General features: G+C 42.4%; 1 pseudogene across 1 annotated transcript in view; it reads left to right on the top strand.

Moving 5' to 3' along the window:
- Positions 1–8,276: 8,276 nt before the first annotated feature.
- The window catches only part of LOC308300356 (E3 ubiquitin-protein ligase TRIM35-like), a 61,750-nt pseudogene continuing 45,207 nt past the window's right edge, over positions 8,277–24,819 (top strand). Inside the window, exon 1 of the transcript in view lies at positions 8,277–9,012. The product of the transcript in view is annotated as an E3 ubiquitin-protein ligase TRIM35-like (transcript). The remainder of the gene's footprint in view (positions 9,013–24,819) is intronic.

The raw sequence follows: 24,819 nt of genomic DNA, 5'->3' as shown, positions 1-24,819 counted from the left end.
ATCCCTATTCTGAGGAGAACTTTGACCAAAAATAGCAGATCTACAAGCTGTGCGAGGCGTTGAGAGCAAGAGAGCATGAGAGAAAAAATACACATGAACACAAATTTGACAGTCAAACTAGTCAGTAAAAATATGCAACAATATGTGGGGGTCCCTGCTTTATCTCCCTCTCAGCTAAGGGGTCCTTGGCCTGAAAACCCTGCTATAGGGGGTTGCAAATGGACTCTAACAGGTCTGTCACTCTGCAGAGTTTCATGTGTACCCTATATGAAAATGTTACATTTGTACCCTCTCAGAGTTATGGGGGTCCTTGAAATTAAAATAAGATATTGTGATTGTAAGACATGAAGTCCATAAACCAGCTCTGAACAGTGTGATGAAACCAATTCCATAAATGGTTCCAAATGTGATAGAACCGATTCTGGTTCCTATATGTTCCGAGTACCCGGTGTGTGTGTGTGTGTGTGTGTGTGTGTGTGTGTGTATGTACCGGTATATTTATGTATATATATATATATATATATATATATATATATATATATATATATATATATATATATATATATATATATATATATACACACACTGTATACCTATAGTTGTTGATACAGTATGCTGTACAATGTTACAGTATATGCTATCTCAAGCTCTTTAGTAAACTGAAAATACCAATCAAGAGAGAGAACCCCACAAATAAACTTTTCCAGTTAGTTTCTCTCCCTCTCTCACTCTCACACACACACACACACACACACACACACACACACACACACACACACACACACACACACACACACACAAAGACACACACACACACACACACACACACACACACACACACACACACACACTAAACAAGCGTAATTTGCATGTCAAAGCTCCGCCCCTTCACACCACCTCATCCGAGGCAATAAAAGCTTCAGCTCAGTTCAGACCAAAACACACAACTTCCAGTGAGTGAAGACAGACTGTCTGAATGAAACACTGCTGACCCAGACTGCTGCTGCTGACTCTGTCTGACTAACAAGGACCAGGATTCACTGTGAAAGTCAACTTCAGGAAACATCTGCTGCTGACTGGCTGATTTTCCTGTCTTGATCAGAGTGATTGTAGCATCACTGAGAGACATTATGGCGTCTCTTTCAGAGGAGGCTTTTTCCTGTGCTGTTTGCCATGACATCTTTGATGATCCTGTTGTGCTGTTGTGTAGCCACAGCTTCTGTAGATCCTGTCTGGAGACATGGTGGAAAAATAAGCAAATTAAGGAATGTCCAGTTTGTAAGCAGATATCTTCAATGGACCATCCACCCCGTAACCTGGCTCTGAAGAAGTTGTGTGAGGCCTTCACACAGGACTGCGCTCTACAAGCTGAGACATCACAGAAAAACCACAGATCCAGACCTGTCAGTGAAGCTGTACGGGACTTCAAGAAGCAAATCCAGAAATCCTTGAAAACTTTGCAGTATAAACTGAAGATTTTTAATAAAGCCAGGAGTAAATGTGTCCAAACAGCAGAACACATCAAGGTCCAGGCCCGGGACACAAAGATGAAGATCAAGGAACAATTTAAAACGCTTCATCGGTTTTTACGAGAGGAAGAGGAGGCTCGCATCACTGCAGTGACAAAGGAAGAGCAGCGGAAGAGTCAGCTGATGAAGGTTCAGATTGAAGATCTGAACACAGACATATCACTCTCTTCAAACAAAATCAGAGACATACAAGAGCAGCTGCTGAGAGCTGAACATGGCGCATTCCCAGGCGGCTCATTCCTACAGGACTGCAAGGCGATGGTGAAAAGATTCCAGTTCCCAGATAATAAGGAGGACCGAGGAGCACTGATAGACGTGGCCAAACACCTGGGCAACCTGACCTTCAGTGTCTGGGACAAGATGAAGGACATCGTCTCCTACTGTCCGGTCATTCTGGACCCCAACAGTGCGCTCGAGCCGGGCTTCCTGTCAGATGATCTGACGGCTGTGCACGAGTCACCCGAGTGGCCAGATATGCAGGTTCCCGAGAACCCAGAGAGGATGACCACGATGAACTGGGTACTGGGTTCTGAGGCCCTTATCTCAGGGTATCACAGCTGGGACGTTGATGTTGGGGAAGATGGGGGCTGGGCACTGGGTGTGCTAGAGGCTTTTCACGGGCGTGTACGTGGAGACGATGGGATCTGGGGAATATGCACAGTGGAGGATCGATACGGACGTCCGTACTTAGCCACATACACACACGAGTCGACCACTGATCTGGAGTGGGCGGGTATTCCCCGGAGGATCAGAGTCCAGCTGGACTGCTCGGCAGGAAAGGTGTGGTTCACTGATCTTGATACTAACACACACATATTAACCTACACTGAGGATTTCGATGGGGCACTCTTTCCATTCATTTACGCTGAAAACACAGTGAGGATGTTGCCAAAACTGTTGCCACGCTTAACTCTGGAAAAGTGATGTTTATGATCTATGCAAATCAAAACTGGTGTCTACTGTCTAGCTTTTTTGTATTTGAAAAATAATGACATGCATGTTGAGTGTGTTTTGGTAGCGCATCAAAATGATGAGAGCATAAAATAACATTAGCATGTATTTTGTAAAGATGCCTGATTAAGTCTAATTTGTCATCTACTTTTATTTAGAATGACATGTCAAAATGTTGTACTGGACCATTTCATTTATTCATTAATTGATAGGATGTATTTTGGTCTGAGTTCTAAAGAAATGATAACTCTGTAAATAAAACTGCATGTTGGAATGATATGTTTTATTCAAATAAAAGTGTACCGCACAGTACCAAGTTCAGTTGTTTTGTTCTGTTGTCACCAACATTATGGTCATTGTCACATTGTCATGTAAAACACCAGAGTAGTGATTGTGGTTCCCAAACCTTTTATCTTCAAAAGAGACATTTTATGTCTCCCCTAGACCCAAAGTCAAAATCATATAAGTCAATATTCTTCTAAAACAACAACACAGACATTGAAATACAGGGTCTATCCTAAATATAACAGTACAGTGTGCAAAGTCTTCTCTTGGTAGCCAAGCGTGCCTTTAGGCTTTATCATAGTCCGAGGTGAAGGGTGACCTCAATTTTCTTTTTTTTTCAAATAGTTTTTTATTGGATATACCATTATACGTAATGTTATGTTACCCCCTTTTTTTAAGAGACATTGCACACAGCAGGACAACCATCACTCAACAATACAAAACATATCAACAACATAACATACATACAATGACGGCTTAAAAGCAAAAACAACAAAGGACAAAACAAAGCAAAACAAAACAAAACAAAACAAAACAAAACAAAACAAAAATGTGGGTCACATCATGGGTCACAGTCCGTCAGTGAGAGAGACACTGTCCACCACGGCCACCAATCATGTCCATTATGCACCTGAGAAATATTTTCCTATATTTCCTATTCTAATGAATTAAAATGTTCAATAAAGGGTCTCCATGCTTTGTAAAAACCATCAGTAGTTCCTCTAAGAGAAAACTTGATTTTCTCTAGACTTAAAAAGTACATCACACCATTGAGCCAGATTGAGTGAGAGGGAGGTATTGGAGACTTCCAGGCTAACAAAATTCTTCTTTTAGCTAGTAGCATTGCAAAAGCGATCATTTCGATTTATTGATTTGTAAATTGTAGAGAATTTAGTGGTGTGCCGAATATGGCCAACAATGGACATGGTTGTAACATGGTTTCAAGAATTTCCGACAGTGTGCCAAACACCAATAACCAAAATCGCTGCAAGTGCGGGCACGACCAGTACATGTGTGTCAGGTGTGCTTGTGGCTGAGCACAACGATCACACTTTGAGTCAGCCTCAGGGTACATTTCAGCTACCCTAGCTTTACTAAGATGGGCTCTGTGTAGAACTTTGAGTTGGATCAAACTGAGGCGGGCGCATGAAGTAGTTGAGTTGACTCTATGTAAGGCGTGTGCCCACCATTCATCTGACAGTTCTATATTCAGTTCTCTCTCCCATTTATTTTTTACTCGTTGTGTTTTAGCACCAGTAAGGGATGATATGAATGTGTAACTATTTGAAATAAATCCATTCTCTGTTGGTGATAATAAGAGCAGTTTTTCCCACTTCTGACTATTAGGAAGATGTGGGAATGCACCAAAAGTGTGTTTTACAAAATTGCGAATTTGGAAAAATCTAAACAAGTTATCAGTGGAGAGGTTAAATTCTGCACAAAGAGAAGGAAAACTATGGAATATGTTATCCTTGTAGAGATCCTTAAAACACCTAATTCCTAACTCAGGCCACCTATTAAATGACAGGTTTATGGTAGAAGGAGTAAATAAATGATTCATTTTGATGGGCGAGTATATGGGCGGTGTAATAAATTTGAAGTGTCGTCGGAATTGGATCCAAATTTTTAAAGTTGATAATACTATTGGGTTCAATGAGTATCGGGAGGGAGATAAAGGAAGAGAGGAGTATACTAGGGCTGGTAGGGAGGATAAGTGACATGATTGAAGCTCCAAGGTGTCAGGTGCATATTTTAATTCTGGCGAAAACCGGGACAATTTTGTAGTGAATGTTGAAAACCGGGACATATTAGTGTTTTAGAGATATTTGTCGGGACACCGGGACACGCAGCTTGAAAACGGGACTGTCCCGGGTAAAACGGGACGTCTGGTCACCCTAAGTTAATTGTAATGTGTCATCTATTTTGACAGAATCACTGTATCATTATTCATTAGAGTTTACTGAAACATTTTATCTACCTTTTAAATATCCTGTCATGCAAAAAAAATGTCTGACTTCTAAAGAAATTATCTGAAAAGAAAACTGAATATGATGTAACGATGTTTTTAATTCAAATAAACGTCTATTGTGGGATTTGAGTTCAGTTGTTCAGTTCTGTTAATCCAAAAACTGTTAGTTTAAAGGCCCATTCCCACTGGGCCAGATAACAGATTAAAAAAATCTCTTTCTCCAGATCATTTTCCATTCAAGGAATGTTTTTTGTGTAAAACAAATGCTTGCAATGGATTCAGCATCATGACGAACCCCTAGTTAGACCCCTCACATCCTACTTAAATACCCAGAAAAAAGTTTTTCTGGGTATTCTCCTCCTAGAAAGTCGATGGGAACTTGTTTTGGCGCTTTTAGACTGATTAGCATGAAATTACCATTCTATCTCCCTGAGGCCCCGACTAAAAGTGATGATATGTTGTGAATATGTTGTGTATACCTTGTCTTGTTTTTCTAAGTTGCCAAATAAATGATTCAATCAATCAATCAAAAAGAGCATATCTGTCATGCTCTCATCATCAGATTGGCATGTTGTAAAGATTCCACTCTAATTCTCCACAGTTTAAATGCTCATAAAATAGGACATCCCATTGTTTCTTTTTTTTAAGATAGATAGGTACCATGTCTATATACATTGGCTATTTTCTTTTAAATACATATTTTATTTTAAGGTATGGCACAGAATGTTTTCAGATGAGTTATTACATTTTAATTTGGGGTCCATGGCTTGACATTTTTTGAGAATCACTGGTTTAAACATTTGGAAGCACGCCCAAATAAGCAACTGCATCGCAAGCACTAGGGACATCTGGGAACCTCAATGTAAATTTGGCTTTTTTGCAATATAGGAAAATGGTCTGTCATACTTAATTTATCCTTAAACGTCTTTTTTCTGCCACAAAATGACTGGATATACAGGTTTTGTAGCAATTTGAAGCAATTTTAGAGATATTAGACCTTAATTGTCAAATGTTTAATCTTGAATACTTTACTATTTATTTGTATATATTTATTTTACATCTTTAGACTCTAAAGAACCAGTGTTTGGTTCCCAAACATTTTAGCTTGAGACAAAAAAGAGTAATTTGATGTCTCCCCCAGACCCAAAGTAGTGAAAATCGCAATGCATTCTGAGCTTGTACATCTAGCACCTTCACTATTCTTAAAAGGTTTTCCCCCCTAATTTATGGAATTTATTTTAAAATGTAACCTACTTGTGAAATTATTTTACATTTGTTTTAGATTTGTGATTGTATTAATATTATTATTATTTTGAATTTCTCTTGGGAAATTTCAGAAAATCTATGAAATAATAAGAATTAAAGACAACATTATGAAAAAGACTATGCAACCCACAAAAACTCCCGTCCCACTGTTTTGTAAAGACCATTGCTTTAGAAGTCTTTATATTGCTTAGTTTAGTAAAAACAACAACATTGAAATGCAGGGTCTTATAAGGATAACAGTGCAAATTGGTAGTCATGTGTGCATGTGGCCTTTCTCTGCCATGAGACTTGTGCTCACTGATTCTGTCCATTCAATTTTCAATAAAAGGAGCTTCAATTGGCATGAGAAGAAAACGTTAAAAACATAATAAATACATTCAAACATGATGAAAATACTTCTGAAAAACCGGGGAAAGTATATAGCGTTGTGTAAACAGAACTATGTCACATTGCAACTGGGGGAAATAGTTATACATGCTGGTAGGGGTAGCTTTGCATAGCTTTTTTTTTTTTAAATCTATTCTGCAGGCATTATTTGAGTTGATCCAAGGGCCATCAACTCAGTCCTCATGACTTCCTCAAAGGAAAATAAATCAGCCTTTCTTGCCTCTCAGGTCGTTCACAGCTTTGTTGAGGTTACCTGTTGCTGATGTTCCATTGTGTTGAAGTCAATGAAGGAGCTTCTTCACACCAAAACCATCATTAATGGGACAATGGAACTCCCTGCTGGGACACTAGATATTCATAGACCTTTAAGAAAAGCAATGAGAGACCTCTGTAGAAAGCTGTGAAAGAGTTGTCACCCCATCATCGTTCAGTGTTTTTACCCACTAATGTGTTGGCATTCAAATGGAAACACAGCTGAAGTGTTTCAGTGTATATTTCTCTCATGGAACCAAATTGACCTGAAAGGGTCCATTCAGTTCCACGTGTACACTCCTGGAATATGCCACTCCTGGCCCTGGAATATGCTGAATGTCTAGTCTGCTAAATGCTTAAATTGTAAACAGGCATACCGGTAAGTATGTCTATTTTGTAATGTGAACATGAACAAATGCACAAAAAGGGGGGGTCGAAATGTCACACTAAACACAGGGACATAACAGCATGTAAGGATTGAACAATGAAACAGGAATTACTACAACGTGGCCTCACAATCTTTGTGTGACAGGATAATTATTTTAAACAAACTAACTTGAACCCCCGCATCCCTATTCTGAGGAGAACTTTGACCAAAAATAGCAGATCTAGAGAGCATGAGAGAAAAAATACACATGAACACAAATTTGACAGTCAAACAAGTCAGTAAAAATATGCAACAATATGTGGGGGTCCCTGCTTTATCTCCCTCTCAGCTAAGGGGTCCTTGGCCTGAAAACCCTGCTATAGGGGGTTGCAAATGGACTCTAACAGGTCTGTCACTCTGAGTTTCATGTGTACCCTATATGAAAATGTTACATTTGTACCCTCTCAGAGTTATGGGGGTCCTTGAAATTAAAATAAGATATTGTAATTGTAAGACATGAAGTCCATAAACCCGCTCTGAACGGTGTGATGAAACCAATTCCATAAACTGTTCCAAATGTGACCGATTCTGGTTCCTATATGTTCCGAGTACCCGGTGTGTGTGTGTGTGTGTGTGTGTGTGTGTGTGTGTGTGTGTGTGTGTATATATATATATATATATATATATATATATATATATATATATATATATATATATATATATGTGTATGGACAAACACACAAACTGTATACCTATAGTTGTTGATAAGGTATGCTGTACAATATTACAGTATATATCTCAAGCTCTTTAGTAAACTGAAAATACCAATCAAGAGAGAGAACCCCACAAATAAACTTTTCCAGTTAGTTTCTCTCTCACTCTCACACACACACACACACACACACACACACACACACACACACACACACACACACACACACACACACACACACACACACACACACACACACACACACACACAATAGATTGTGTGTGTGTGCTGCACAAGCGTAATTTGCATGTCAAAGCTCCGCCCCTTCACACCAAACTCATCCGAGGCAATAAAAGCTTCAGCTCAGTTCAGACCAAAACACACAACTTCCAGTGAGTGAAGACAGACTGTCTGAAACACTGCTGACCCAGACTGCTGCTGCTGACTCTGTCTGACCAGGATTCACTGTGAAAGTCAACTTCAGGAAACATCTGCTGCTGACTGGCTGATTTTCCTCCTGTCTTGATCAGAGTGATTGTAGCATCACTGAGAGACATTATGGCGTCTCTTTCAGAGGAGGATTTTTCCTGTGCTGTTTGCCATGACATCTTTGAAGATCCTGTTGTGCTGTTGTGTAGCCACAGCTTCTGTAGATCCTGTCTGGAGACATGGTGGAAAAAGAAGCAAATTAAGGAATGTCCAGTTTGTAAGCAGGTATCTTCAATGGACCATCCACCCCGTAACCTGGCTCTGAAGAAGTTGTGTGAGGCCTTCACACAGGACTGCACTCTGCATGCTGAGACATCACAGACAAACTACAGATCCAGACCTGTCAGTGAAGCTGCACGGGACTTCAAGAAGCAAATCCAGAAATCCCTGAAAACTTTGCAGTATAAACTGAAGGTTTTTAATAAAGCCAGGAGTAAATGTGTCCAAACAGCAGAACACATCAAGCTCCAGGCCCGGGACACAAAGATGAAGATCAAGGAACAATTTAAAACGCTTCATCAGTTTTTACGAGAGGAAGAGCAGGCTCGCATCACTGCAGTGACGAAGGAAGAGCAACGGAAGAGTCAGCTGATGAAGGTTCAGATTGAAGATCTGAACACAGACATATCGCTCTCTTCAAACAAAATCAGAGACATACAAGAGCAGCTGCTGAGAGCTGCATTCCCAGACGGCTCATTCCTACAGGACTGCAAGGCGATGGTGAAAAGATTCCAGTTCCCAGATAATAAGGAGGACCGAGGAGCACTGATAGACGTGGCCAAACACCTGGGCAACCTGACCTTCAGTGTCTGGGACAAGATGAAGGACATCGTCTCCTACTGTCCGGTCATTCTGGACCCCAACAGTGCGCTAGAGCCGGGCTTCCTGTCAGATGATCTGACGGCTGTGCACGAGTCACCCGAGTGGCCAGACATGCAGGTTCCCCAGAACCCAGAGAGGATGACCACGATGAACTGGGTACTGGGTTCTGAGGCCCTTATCTCAGGGTATCACAGCTGGGACGTTGATGTTGGGGAAGATGGGGGCTGGGCACTGGGTGTGCTAGAGGCTTTTCACGGGCGTGTACGTGGAGACGATGGGATCTGGGGAATATGCACAGTGGAGGATCGATACGGACGTCCGTACTTAGCCACATACACACACGAGTCGACCACTGATCTCGAGTGGGCGGGTATTCCCCAGATGATCAGAGTCCAGCTGGACTGCTCGGCAGGAAAGGTGTGGTTCACTGATCTTGATACTAACACACACATATTAACCTACACTGAGGATTTCGATGGGGCACTCTTTCCATTCATTTACGCTGAAAACACAGTGAGGATGTTGCCAAAACTGTTGCCACGTTTAACTCTGGAAAAGTGATGTTTATGATCTATGCAATCAAAACTGGTGTCTACTGTCTAGCTTTTTTGTATTTGAAAAATAATGACATGCATGTTGAGTGTGTTTTGGTAGCGCATCAAAATGATGAGATTATAACATTAGCATGTATTTTGTAAAGATGCCTGATTAAGTCTAATTTGTCATCTACTTTATTTAGAATGACATGTCAAAATGTTGCACTGGACCATTTCATTTATTCATTAATTGATAGGATGTATTTTGGTCTGAGTTCTAAAGAAAGCATAACTCTGTAAATAAAACTGCATGTTGGAATGATATGTTTTATTCAAATAAAGGTGTACCGCACACTGGCGCACAGTACCAAGTTCAGTTGTTTCGTTCTGTTGTCACCAACATTATGGTCATTGTCACATTGTCGTGTAAAACACCAGAGTAGTGATTGTGGTTCCCAAACCTTTTAGCTTCAAAAGAGACATTTTATGTCTCCCCTAGGCCTAGACCCAAAGTCAAAATATAACAACATATAAGTCAATATTATTCTAAAACAACAACGCAAACATGGAAATACAGGGTCTACCCTATAACAGGTGAAGGGTGACCTCAACTTTTAGGTGATAAGTTATCAACTAAAAATGAGTTAACAAGTGGAGGCCATCATTGTCCGTGACAATGAGCCTCTGAAACCAGGGGGTCGGCCCACTGATAGACCAATCAGTGAACGGGGTGATGGGGGGCCCACTGATAGACCAATCAGTGAACGGGGTGATGGGGGGCCCACTGATAGACCAATCAGTGAACGGGGTGATGGGGGGCCCACTGATAGACCAATCAGTGAACGGGGTGATGGGGGGCCCACTGATAGACCAATCAGTGAACAGGGTGATGGGGAGACGTCTGAAGGTAAAAACAGAGGAGAGTTGTTGGGGTTCGCGCCGTGGTGGCAGCCCTTCACCGTGGCGAATGACATAATGTTGTAGTTTTCTGACTTTAAAAGACTACACAGCGGTGATAGCTTATCACCACAGACTGTACTATGATAGGTTCTTTTCTCCGCCACGAGACCGAGCTCACTGATTCTGTACCATTCAATGTTCAATAAAAGGAGCTTCAATTGGCATGAGAAGACATATGTTTACATTGCCGAACCAAAGTTTCAGAAAAAGACAAACAGACAAACTGGGGAAAGTATATTCTGTTGGTGGCAGCGATCTATCAGGGTTTGCAGTCTCCTTTTGGGACAGGCAAGCAGGTATTATGCCACTGTATATTCTCTATATTTAGGGACACATGGCATTCTAGTGCTTTTGGATTGATTCTTTCTCATGTATTTTTGTTGTCTTGTAATTTGGTTCAGTTTGGTGGGTATACACATGTAGCATGGTATAGCTTTTTGATATGTATATTAGGGCTGACCCCAAAAATTCGAATATTCGAAGCTTCGTTCGAAGGCACGGTATTCGAATTTGAAAAATAAATTCGAATAATCGGCCGCGGCCGTTTGTCCTTTGGGGGGGCCGCGTGCCTTAGCTTGCATGCGCCTCGCTCCACTCTAGCATGATAGCGTCACCCCCTTCTCACACACGTGTTAACAATAACAAGCCAACAACAACAAGAGCATGCATGAAGCCATCAGAATGGTCGACGCTGAAGAAAAAAAAAGAAAAGACAGCGCGCTGTCACATATACACCGACATCCGTTTGGCACCGAAATGTGTAACACCAATGTCTGAGTAACATCATCACCCAATGCAACTATGCGATGCAGTCACACATTTCGTTGTCAAACCATTGTCGGTGTAACATCCATGCACACTTCCACACGCTGACAGACACACAACTCAACGCAAGGAAACAAACAGCGACAATTGGATTTTACAAATCGGACCCTGTCAGCGTCGATCCCGTTTTAAAGAGGACAAAAGAGCTTAAAAACAACTTGCTAGGGTTACATTGTCGTGGTGTTGATGATTACAAGTTTATATCGGATCTGCAAGCTCACTAGTCGCGCCCGCATAGAGAACTACGTTGTCTGAGCCTGACCGTCAGCTTTCGGCTGATGAGTGGAACGTTAAATCAGACACACTGCAGTGCAATTATTTACTATAAAATATACTATTACATTTGCGTGTACAGTACACCTTGGGACTTGGGAGTTAATCTGTTTGTTATACTAGCCCTTACCCGTTCAAAGATATGAGCTCCAAAATGATGTGCAGTGTGTGGGTTATGGGATGTGCACTGTGCACACAGTATATGAGGGATGGAAAGTAACTTTAACTGGTGCTTGCATGATGTAGGAGCATCAATGTAAGAAACCCGTTTCGTTTAATGGCTACAGAGATACTGTTCCCCCCCCCCCCCCCCCCCCAGGCCGCCCGCCCACCCGCCTGCACACACACCCGCCTGCCTGCACACACACACACACACACACACACACACACACACACACACACACACACACACACACACACACACACACACACACACACACAGAGAGAGCTGGTTAAACATTTTGCCTCATGTTAGATGCAGAATAGATGTGCCTCAAGCTAGATGCAGAATAGATAGTAGATACACCATAAAAATGCTAATATACAGCATACGATTTGTGAAAGTGACAAACGGGCTTCACAGTTGTGTCAGGTGTGTTGATATGCTAATGGTGATGCGATTTCAGATCAATTGCTCCAGCCACTGAGGAGAAACGCTGTTTCAGACAGACAGACACCCGCCCACCCGCCTGCGCACACACCCGCCTGCCTGCACACACACACACACACACACACACACACACACACACACACACACACACACACACACACACACACACACACACACACACACACACACACACAGAGAGAGCTGGTTAAACATGTTGCCTCATGCTAGATGCAGAATAGATGTGCCTCATGCTAGATGCAGAATAGATAGTAGATACACCATAAAAATGCTAATATACAGTATATGATTTGTGAAAGTGACAAACAGGCTTCACAGTTATGTTAGGTGTGTTCATATGCTAATGGTGATGCGATTTCAGATCAATTCAGGTGTTCATATGCTGATGGTGATGCGATTTCAGATCAATTGCTCCAGCCACCGAGGAGAAACGCTGTTTCATACAGACAGACACTCACTCACTCACTCACTCAGACAGACATTCGCAAAATTATAGTATAGATAGGACTCTTGAGTCGCGCTGCTGCTGTTTGCTGTTGCAGCCACGGTGTGTTACATTACAGACGTGATGTGATTATGTCAATCCTACTGTACTGCAAAAACACTTTTCTTTAATATAGAAAACATTCGTATCTTCTTCTTCCTCGTTGTATTGTCGTACTATTTAATGAAAATAAGGAGCTTTATTACGAGGAAAAAACTGGTGTGTTTTCCCTTTTAAAATTGTGTAAATCACGCATTTTTAAACACATTTCCTTAACGGTTATCACTTATGTAACCGATAAACTTTTGCTTCCCGTCGCCGTCGCCGTCATCGAAGCTTCGAAGTTCGAAAGAAAGCTTCGAAGGAGCTTCGATTATGAAAAAAGTATTCGAAGGTCAGCCCTAATGTATACAGTATATGTATATTCTCCATAGCCTATTTAGGGCCAAACACCATTCTAGTTTGCTTTTGGACCCATTCTTTCCAATATGCTATGTCCCTTTGTTGCCTTGTAATTTGGTTCAGTCTGGTAGACTTTCTGTTTGTCTCTACTTGTGATTTTTAGTCCCAGAACTAGACTTGCTGAGTTCTTATAGAGTCTAATATTTTAGCCAGGTTTTGATTGGGATGTCTGTCACAATTACAGCCCAAGGGCCAGACCCGGCCAACAGTCTGACTTGAGTCCATATTTAGCAAAGGCCTACAGCAATGGTCATATCAAGTGGTATATAAGACAAGTGGCATAGAAGAGCACCTTTAAAAGTTGATACTGCATTAATGTGGATTATTTCATGTCAGTAATATTTTCATTGTGACTGTACAAGATTAATGCAGTTTTAACATAATTAAGCACTATGTGTTTCTACTTTATCAAAGTCAGTGCCAGGGGCATAGTTCTGCCGATTTAAAATGACTCCAATACGGAACTAAAACTTCCTATGATTGGCCGCTAGTTGCGCTGTTTTCCCCCCCGGCCGGTCGCAAAAAGAATTTCCCACCTTTGGATCCCATTCATTTTCCCCTTTCGTTTTCTAACCTTAATTAACATTTTCATGAATACTGTATGGTTCCTATTGCTAGTTAAAAAATGCCTTTCAATCGCCATCATATTCGTTTTGTCGAAATGTGGTCCAATGTATTTTAAAATAAATGATAAAGTTGCGGGGGGAGTGGCCAACTAAACTGATACCAGTCGGCTGTGTTCTTCTTTGTGTGCTGTATTTCGGGAGGCTCCGACCACATTCTCCCATGTATCCCTGCGTTGCACGTGACCGTTGGCAGCCAATAGCATCTCTGATGCTTTTACAATTCTATGATGGCGACACCCATTCCAAGGGGTAGAAAGGGCCATATTTTTCTACAGTCTATGGTCAGTGCCCTCTGACTGGACTGGAATGCTGTTAGCTTATGCTTCTTTTGATGGCATTAAAACCCCCTCTTGCCTCTCAGGTCGTTCACAGCTTTGTCGAGGTTACCTGTTGCTGATGTTCCATTGTGTTGAAGTCAATGAAGGAGCTTCTTCACACCAAAACCATCATGAATGGGACAATAGAACTCCCTGCTGAGACACTAGATATTCATAGACCTTTAAGAAAAGCAATGAGACACCTCTGTAGAAAGCTGTGAAAGAGTTGTCACCCCATCATCGTTCAGTGTTTTTACCTGCTAATGTGTTGGCATTCAAATGGAAACACAGCTGAAGTGTTTCAGTGTAGATTTCTAATAGTGTGTTCTCAAGGTGGATGTCTCGGACCAACATGATAATATTTTTATTAATTGTTGTCATTTGCACAGCCCAAATTTGGAGATAACTGACATCACTGATACCACCTCCATGGTCAAATTGGATTCCTATTATCCTACAAGACGATACTTTCCCCTCAGTCCATGGTAACAGCCACATGCTGAAACAGTGCCCAAATGTGGAGATGACATAATTGATTTGTCTTAAAATCTCCCTCTGTCTGTCTGTCTGTCTGTCTGTCTGTCTGTCTGTCTGTCTGTCTGTCTGTCTGTCTGTCTGTCTGTCTGTCTGTGTGTGTGTGTGTGTGTGTGTGTGTGTGTGTGTGTGTGTGTGTGTGTGTGTGTGTGTGTGTGTGTGTGTGTGTGTGTGTGTGTGTGTGTGTGTGTGTGTGCCTGAGTGTGTGTGTGTGTGTGTGTGTGTGTGTGTGTGTGTGTGTGTGTGTGTGTGTGTGTGTGTGTGTGTGTGTGTGTGTGTGTGTGTGTACCCAGCTGGAGATACAGTATAGTAGGATATATATAACTAGGAGTAACTAACTATAGTAACTAACTATATAGTTAGTAACTAGTAGTAACACACACACACACACACACACACACACACACACACACACACACACACACACACACACACACAATAGTGTGTGTGTGTGTGTGTGTGTGTGTGTGTGTGTGTGTGTGTGTGTGTGTGTGTGTGTGTGTGTGTGTGTGTGTGTGTGTGTGTGTGTGTGTGTGTGTGTGTGCGCATGCTGCGCAAGCGTTATTTGCATGTCAAAGCTCTGCCCCTTCACACCAGACTCATCTGAGGCAATAAAAGCTTCAGCTCAGTTCAGACCAAAACACACAACTTCCAGTGAGTGAAGACAGACTGTCTGAAACACTGCTGACCCAGACTGCTGCTGCTGACTCTGTCTGACTTTAACAAGGACCAGGATTCACTGTGAAAGTCAACTTCAGGAAACATCTGCTGCTGACTGGCTGATTTTCCTCCTGTCTTGATCAGAGTGATTGTAGCATCACTGAGAGACATTATGGCGTCTCTTTCAGAGGAGGATTTTTCCTGTGCTGTTTGCCATGACATCTTTGAAGATCCTGTTGTGCTGTTGTGTAGCCACAGCTTCTGTAGATCCTGTCTGGAGACATGGTGGAAAAATAAGCGAATTAACGAATGTCCAGTTTGTAAGCAGGTATCTTCAATGGACCATCCACCCCGTAACCTGGCTCTGAAGAAGTTGTGTGAGGCCTTCACACAGGACTGTGCTCTGCATGCTGAGACATCACAGACAAACCACAGATCCAGACCTGTCAATGCAGCTGCACAGGACTTCAAGAAGCAAATCCAGAAATCCCTGAAAACTTTGCAGTGTAAACTGAAGGTTTTCAATAAAGCCAGGAGTAAATGTGTCCAAACAGCAGAACACATCAAGGTCCAGGCCCGCGACACAAAGATGAAGATCAAGGAACAATTAAAAAAGAGACGTCGGTTTATAAGAGAGGAAGAGGAGGCTCGCATCACTGCAGTGAGAGAGTAAGAAGAGCAGAAGAGTCAGCTGATGAAGGAGATGATGTCACAGTTGTCTCCTCGCTGCCCCTCGTTGCCGCGCGGAGCCACGCCACACAGACACTCTGTCCTCTCATACACTATTGTATTCACCCTGCAAAGGTTAGAATGTACTGCTGACACTTTATGACAAGGTGGACAGAAGACATTGGCTGCACTGCTTTCTCTTGTCAATAGAGTGAAGCGTCAGTTGTTATTTTGGGGAGCGTTTAGCTGTTTCTACGTGTCATCTTTTCGACACCCAAACCTAACCCTTACCCATACCCTAACCTCCGTGGGGTGAGTCGCTAACCCTCCCGACGATCCGGTTGTCGAAATGATGGTCGTTCGAAAGAGCGAGATTTTCTGGTTATTGTGCTTCCTACCACACTCGAACATGGACTCGCAGCCCCTGGACTTGGTTTAGTTTGGGATTGGACTTGAGGCCCTGTTGCCTTTCTGTTTGTTCAGTTTTAGTCTTAATCTTGTTTCACTGTTGTGCTTTGGTTTTGTATCTTATTTTGTAGTTTGGTTCCTATAGTGTTTCCTATCTTGCACCTGTAGTTGTTTCCTGCTTTGTCTCACCTCACTTTGATAAGTTATGTTCTCCTCCTGTGTCCTGTTGTGCCAATCCCAGTGTTGATTGTCTGTTTGATTTCACCTGTGTCTAGTTAGTCTTTATAATCTCCTGTATGTTCAGTTCTTTGTCGGTTAGTTGTCGTAAGTAGTGGTTTAACCCTATGTATGTCTAATTGTTGAATCCTGTGTATTTGCTAGTCCTCGTACGTTGTATTTCAGAACTATTTTTCCCCTTAGTTTTCCCAGTATAGTTTTTCCCTTTTCTTGTATTGCCTTCGTTTGTTAAACAAATTGTATCTTCAATGGTTTGCCTGTGACTGTTCATTCTGCGCTGGAGTCCTAAACTTCCGGAACAACCTTATGACAGATGATTGAAGGTCTGAACACCGACATATCACACTCTTCATACAAAATCAGAGACACAAAGAGCAGCTGAGAGCTGAACACAGTGAGGATGTTGCCACCCTAACCCTAACCCTTGAAAAAAAAGATTTCAAAATGTTTCACTGAAGAATTTCATTTATTCATTAATTGATTTGATTTTTGGTCTGAGTTCTAAACAAATGACAACTCTGTAAATAAAACTGCATGTTGAAATGATATGTTTCATTCAAATAAAGGTGTACCAAGTTCAGTTGTTTCGTTCTGTTGTCACCAACATTATGGTCATTGTCACATTGTCATGTAAAACACCAGAGCAGTGGTTGTGGTTACCAAACCTTTTAGCTTCAAAAGAGAAATTTTATGTCTCCCCTGGGCCTAGACCCAAAGTCAAAATCATATAAGTAAATATTCTTCTAAAACAACAACACAGACATAGAAATACAGGGTCTATCCTAAATATAACCGTACAGTGTGCAAAGTCTTCTCTTGGTAGCCAAGCGTGCCTTTATAGGCTTTATCATAGTCCGAGGTGAAGGGTGATCACCTCAACTTTTAGGTGATAAGTTATCACCTAAAAATGAGATAACAAGTGGAGGCCATCATTGTCCGTGACAATGAGCCTCTGAAACCAGGGGGCCTACTGATAGACCAATCAGTGAACGGGGTGACGGGGAGATGTCTGAAGGTAAAAACAGAGGAGAGATGTTGGGGTTCGCGGTGACAGCACTTCACCGTGGCGAATGACGTAATGTTGTAGTTTTGTTTCATAATTGTTTTAGTATTCATGAATAATAATAATAGTCTTTATTGTCCCCAAAGGGAAATTTGTCTTCACAGTCTGTTCAAACAAGAAACAACACATAGCCAAAAAGACAAAACAACATATCACATAGACAAGTCATCAGTACCCCACTGTACACAGAAAAGACCCTGTTAAGTGCAGCAATGGCTGAGGGGACAAAACTCCTTTTAAACCGAACTTTGTGCCACGCCAAGGTTCTGTATCTTCGCCCAGATGGCATTAGGTCAAAGTGGCGATGCAGAGGATGGTCAGTGTCACTTGTTATTGAGAGTGCTAAGCGTGTAATGGAATAGTGCTACTTATGATATATCTGCATACATTTATCAAGTCTATAAGCTCTCGATTTTGCAACACGTTTACTTTAATAAATGAAAGCCATAAAAAAATGTGTTCATGCGTGCGTGAGTGAGTGAGAGAGATTGAGTGGTGAGTGAAAGTAATCTGTCTATCGTTTAAAACAGATCAAACAAGGATAGTGTGCATGTGACGTGTGTGTGTGTGTGTGTGTGTGTGTGTGTGTGTGTGTGTGTGTGTGTGTGTGTGTGTGTGTGTGTGTGTGTGTGTGTGTGTGTGTGTGTGTGTGTGTGTGTGGGTGACACGGGGGGGGGGGGGGCAGAGAGAGAGAGATATAACCCCATGCGTGTTCTAATCCTCAGTCAGTCACCAAGAGGATCTGACTGACACATCAACACTCTAACAGTCTTTGCTGTCATCGTATTGAGCGTCAGTAACGAGTGTGAAAGTCTGTTTAGATTTCATTCAGCTTTTGCTTTTAAAGAAAGAAAACAAGACAAGAAAACTCCAACTTCAGAGTGTAGATATTTATTGGATGTTCCAGTATTACTGTAGGGACTTGAGACCTGATTTCACCTGCAATGAAAAAAGAAGGCAACTCACAATTATGCACAAATTATATATTGATTAGAGGGATATTTCACTTTCAATATTATTCATATTTTGTATTCCTTTTTTTTCTCGCAAAACATTATCTGAACTCTTTTTTTTGTTATGAATGTCAGTTTAGATAATGTTCTCTTTTTCTTTATACAGGAGACATGGTGGACAAAGGCAATGGTAGGTCAATATATGTTTTTAGATAAATAGAAATTACTCAAGTTTTCATTTTATTGTTACGCCTCCTCGCATAGAAGTACATGAGAGTAAACTGGATTCATGAATTACTTTGGGTCCTCAGTCACTCACATATTTGTGCAGCAATAATAAACCTTAAACAAATAAGCACAGATTAAGGGAGGAACGGATAATGAACGAATAGCAGCGATCTTATGCCAGGTCTACTTTGTCAAATAGTTTTTACATTGGTCCTACAGCAGTGACTCCCACACTTTTTAACTCAAGACCCAAAAGACAACATCTACAAGCTCACGTGGTGTCGCCATGCACTGCGTTGTGAGAACTTGTGACTTTGTGAGCTCGTATATCTGCTATTTTCACTACTTCTTAAAGGTTTATTTATTTATGGAATTTCTTCTTTTGAAACATTATTGATTATTTGTATTCTACGTAAACCATACTATAAAATCATATGTTATATGTTGGAAAGCATCTTCAGCCTCACAAAAGCCCTATCCGATCACCTACATTCCTCGAATTTGGACCTAACTTCTGCCAATGATCTGGTCTGTTCAGTTATCCATACCCTAAGCGAATTTGTCATATTATAACTATTCATTATTGTTTGTTGCCAAAATTAATTCGCCCCTGCTTTAAAAAAGCCAGCCCGCCCCATAGCCCCCCCAGTCCCAATTCTCTGGAGCCGCCGATGGCATTTACATATACTTATGTTAACTTTAGGAACTTAAATACAAATACATTGGACCTAAAAAAAAAGACAATAAAATGTAAATACTAGTCTGAAGTTTGTAAACATATTTGCATGTTTGGAATTGTAACAGCTGAAATCAATATTATAGTATCTCATATTCACCTGTTGTGACACATTCACAGGATTGTGGACACTTGTCTAGTCTCCACCTGTCACATTCACTGCACTGAAAATTCCCCCCCCCCCCCCCCCCCCCCACACACACACACACACACACACACACACACACACACACACGTTTCCTGGTGCCACTTAATATTCCCCATTCATTTTTGCCATAGACTTTTACAAAAATATTTATAACAATTATGTTAAGCCTCGAACCAAGCCATCCAGGATGGCAGTGAATCATGACCATAACCTTTGTTTCTATGAAAAGAACATTTTGAAAATCGCTAATCAAAGGGTAGTTATTAAATGTAGTATATCAAATAATGTTATATTAAAAGATGTTTTCACATATAGGATCAAAGGTTTTATGGTCATGATTCACTGCCATCCTGGATGACTTGGTTTGAGGCTTAACATAATTGTTATAAATAGTTTTGTAAAAGTCTATGGCGAAAATGAAGGGGGAATATTAAGTGGCACCAGGAAACCACTTCCGCTGCGAAGCTCTATTGAGTTTGTTCCAACTATGTCCTAAAATTTAATTTCCTTTTCTTTTAATATTCCATACGACCACGTGATGACAGGACCTCCACCACAACAGGTAATGATTAATGTTTTGTTACAATAATCAAAATAGTAATGAAAGTTTTCAAATGAATGTAGTGGAGTAAAAGTACACAATTTGGATCCCAGAAGTATAGTGGAGTAGAAGTATTGGGAAATACTCCAGTAAAGTACAAATACCTCAACGTTGTACTGTACATTACTTGCACTTAGTTATTTTCCACCTCTTGGTGTTATTCTATAGGTTGTAGGTTGAAAACCACTACCGTAGCCAATACCATAAACATGACATAACAGTGTGCAATAGAAATGACAATGACTTAAATAACATGATTGTGTTCAACAGGATGCTGGTGACGCAAAACAAGGTGAGCCTTTTTCAGTTCCTAACTTCCAAACGAGGTAACCAGAGGGAAGGTTGTTGGCTGATCTCTTTTGTTGTATGTTTGCATCTTAGTATTCAATAGCTATAAATGCGCCATTTGTTAGCCTGTGTGGGGACGCACAAATCACAAGTGTTTCAAACGAAACACCTGTTTGCTAAGTAGTGGAAGGAAGCACTCCATCCTATGGGAGGCGCTAATGCGCTACCAAGATCACAGAAACGTCACACGTTTGCTCTCTCCAAAGGGTGAAAACTAAGGTTCGGGCCTCGGCACGGGTCGGACCCATTTTAATGATTAATGCTTGGACGTCGATTCGGGACGGACAAAAAACTGTCGGACACGTTTCGGAAAAAATGGTCCCAATCCCAGCTCCATCACCCACACACCTCAGGGTGCCCCCAGGCGTAGCCCCGCCTCAACGGACCCTGAGCCCACCGGACTCAGGGGTAGGGATTAGGAGAGATTTAGAGACCCTGACAGGCCAAGCCCGCCATATTCAGCTAATGACAGGGCAGCCTGCCTTATAAGAATCAGAGATTAACTCATAAGGAAAAAAAGGGTCCCCCTTCACTAAGACCACTAGCCCGCTGGTCAAGGAAGGAAAGTGAAAGGGCTGCACTCTCACACCCCAATTCACTTGTAAGGTGAATAGCTGCCAACGGCATATCAAAGTCACCTTAAACAGAAGAAGCAGCCACTTGAAGGACCGAATGCGCCAAGGACCGCGGCGCAACGTCCAAATGATAGTGCGCTGCAAAGGTGGACGGCGACTTCCAGTTAGCCGGCATACACACCTCTTGAATGGAGGTCCCTTGCGAGAGACCCCATGAGGAAGAAACTCCCCTAGTGGAATGTGCTTTGAGGCCTGCGAGCCGAGCCACCTTTGCACTATCGTGAGATAAATTAATATCTTCCACAATCCACCCAGAAAGAGCCACCTTGTCGATCTCTGTTTTCCGTACGGTTGCTATGAACTAGAGAACAAATTAAATTGGTGCGCTGGTACAGGGGCTGCACCGCGACTCAGCGTGTCACGTATGCCTTGATGTGTTACAAATGTTTGTATATATGTTTTGAATACATGACTGCTGTGTCGTAAGACAAATTTCAGTGTGAACTGACAATAAAGTACTATATCATATCATATCATATCATATCAAATATCCCTTTAAGGTGAACAAGTGCAAGTGTCCTGTGTTGATGAGAAAGGCTTTGGACATTGTTGTGATTCCATGCACAGGTGTGTTGTGAGGTGAGCTGAACGTGACAGTCAAAACAGATACATGATAATTGAATAATGGAATGCCCGATGCAATGACATTAAACACTTTAGGAGGGGATTAAGTTCTAAACCTGACAGACACAGAGCTGCCAAGTCTCACGTTTTGAGAGTGTGAGAGTCACACAATGTAACCTCTTCTCACGCCACACAAGCCATTTCACACGCTCATTTACAGAAATCCCACCTCTCCCGAAAGTTGCGGGATACCCCTGCAACTTTCTCTCTTTGACACCCTTGAACGGAGAATTCTCGGCACAGTGAGCGAGAGACGGCCGTGGACGGCCGTCTGCGCCTACGGACGCGAACGGCCGTCCGGCCCGGCCTGGCCGCGGCCGCGGACGCAGACGGCCGTGGACGCGTCCATGGACGAGGCCGCGGCCGTGGACGCAGACGGCCGGCCGTGGACGCGTCCATGGACGAGGCCGTGAGATAAATTACTATCTTCCACAATCCACCCAGAAAGAGTCACCTTGGTGATCTCTGTTTTCTTAGTAGACTTGCCATAGGGGACAAAGAGACAGTTCGACCGCCTTGTCCTCAGACAGTATGCCTTTAACGCCCTGACCGGGCAGAGGCAGTTCAAGCGCCTTTCTTTCTCCAAAGCGAAGCGAGGAGGATGAAAGGCAACCAGTTCCACTGGAATGTCCTGCACCACTCCATTCTTCGCCACAAACTGGAGATGAGGCTTTAGCAAGACCTTCTGGTCGTCGCTAGCAAACCACATGCACTCTTCTGACACTAAGAAGACTAAGACTAAGAAGCTTCAAAGAAACGTTCTCCAAAGGTTCAAACGGGGGCTGGCTCAGACCCCGTAACACCACCTCCAAGTCCCAAGGCAGGTCTGGCAGTCATGTTGTCACGTCTGACCCCGGCCATAAACGTGGACACAAAGGGGTCCTTCGAGGGCTTCTCGCCGTCAATGCCCTGGTGACAAGCATTGATAGCCACCATATAGCCGCTGATCGTAGAAGGTTTCAGGTTCTTTTCCACGCAGGCTTGAAGGAATGCAAGGATGACCTGTATAGGGGCACGGACATGGCTCGCTGCATGATGACTGCGGGGGACAGGCCAGCTGCACTCAGCTTTTCCCCCTCACGGGCCAGACCCACAGGTCTAGCCGCTGAGGGTCTGGGTGGAATATCTCGTGACCCGCTTGGCTCACCAGATCCCTGTGTGGAGGTAGTTGTCAAAGCTTATTGTACAGGAGCAGAGCAATCGCTAAGCTCCACACTCCTGACTTCGGTGCCACCAGCAGCACCTCCAGGCTGTGAGCTTGTATGTCTGCTGTTAACCGGAAGTGTCCCGCAAATAATGCTACAGTAAATTCTCGCGGAAACAGGTGGATACACATATACTGTTTATATACTGTGTGTGTGTGTGTGTGTGTGTGTGTGTGTGTGTGTGTGTGTGTGTGTGTGTGTGTGTGTGTGTGTGTGTGTGTGTGTGCCTGCGTGCGTGCGTGCGTGCGTGCGTGCGTGCGTGCGTCTGTGTGAGTGTGTGCGTGCGCGCGCGTGTGTGTGAGCACATGCAGATAGCGTGAAAGCTGATATGTACACGGTATTAAAACATTAGTGTCATATGCAGGCGCAGACAAAACAAGGTAGCAGCCGATATGAATGATACGTGAAAGGATTAGTCTAGACACACAACACATGCCATCACAACATACCATCCATCACAACATAAACACAGCTGCTGGGCGGGTCATGAGTGGTAAGAAGAGGAATGCACGGTAGTCGGTAGTGGTGTGACTATGAACTCAGATAACCTTAGCTTAGCTTAGCAGAATCATACAACAAAAAGGCAGAGGTGAAAAATGCAGGGCAAAGGTTTTTCCTTGGCCTTTAGGGAGTGCGCATATAAAGTTTCACACTGGTAGAGTTACTGCATAGGTAAAAACACGAATTGGCCTGTTATAGCGCCACCATGGGACTGATTTGAAACAATTCAAGTGGCATTTCTTCTTGTGCCTAGTGGGAATGTGCGTGCACGATTTCACGGAAATCACACAGGATTTGAGGCATTTTGTTCGAAATGGAGCACTACTACAGTAGAGATGCAGTGTAGGCTACAGATTTGTGTGATTTTTGGAAAGAATCTGTAGGAGTAGTCCAAAAATGTGTAAACTATTTCTGAAAACTTGCCGCACGACTTGACAAGCCATGCTACTCATACGCTGAGTTGGCGGTGCCCGGAATCGAAACCCATGACCTTGCGGTACAAAGGCGAGAGCTCTACCGACTGAGCTACCCGGGCACTAAACCCTAACCACCTTCTTTTTTTTATTTTTACTTATGTCTCAGGGGTTAATGCAGAAACAGGCCTACTATCGAATAATAAAATGTGTAGCACATTGACATGACACTATGGCACATTAGGAGTTCATTATGTATTTCTGGTAAATTGATCACTTATTTTGTCTGTGGCAAAAATAAAATATGCATTAAAATGTCCATCACAAGCTGGCAGAACTCCCCCAGGCCACCGTGATAAAACAAAACACATCCTCGAGGCCAGGGCGGCGATAGGCGCTTTTTTCCCCTCTTTTTTTGTGTGCAACATTGTTTTCTCACTCAACAGTAAACAAACCAACACTCAGTATACGTGTACACGTTACTGTATGTGTATTTATTGTGTCAATAATCAAACTATACTTTAATAAATGGTCATACACAATATGCTCAATTTGAAGACTCCTGTATGAGATCCATCCCTGTTGATATAACAAAATAAAATATATTTTAGTGAACCTTTTATATTAAAACATAAAAGGTGGACACTAATATCATATTAAAGGAGTAGTTCACCCCAAAATGACTTGTTTCTGTTGATTACTCACACCATGGAGAC

This window comes from Nannobrachium achirus (assembly GCF_963921795.1).
Source record: "Nannobrachium achirus genome assembly, chromosome: 2".
NCBI lineage: Eukaryota > Metazoa > Chordata > Actinopteri > Myctophiformes > Myctophidae > Nannobrachium > Nannobrachium achirus.
Note: the sequence above shows the minus strand (reverse complement) of the source record. Positions and strands in the feature narration are given on the sequence as shown.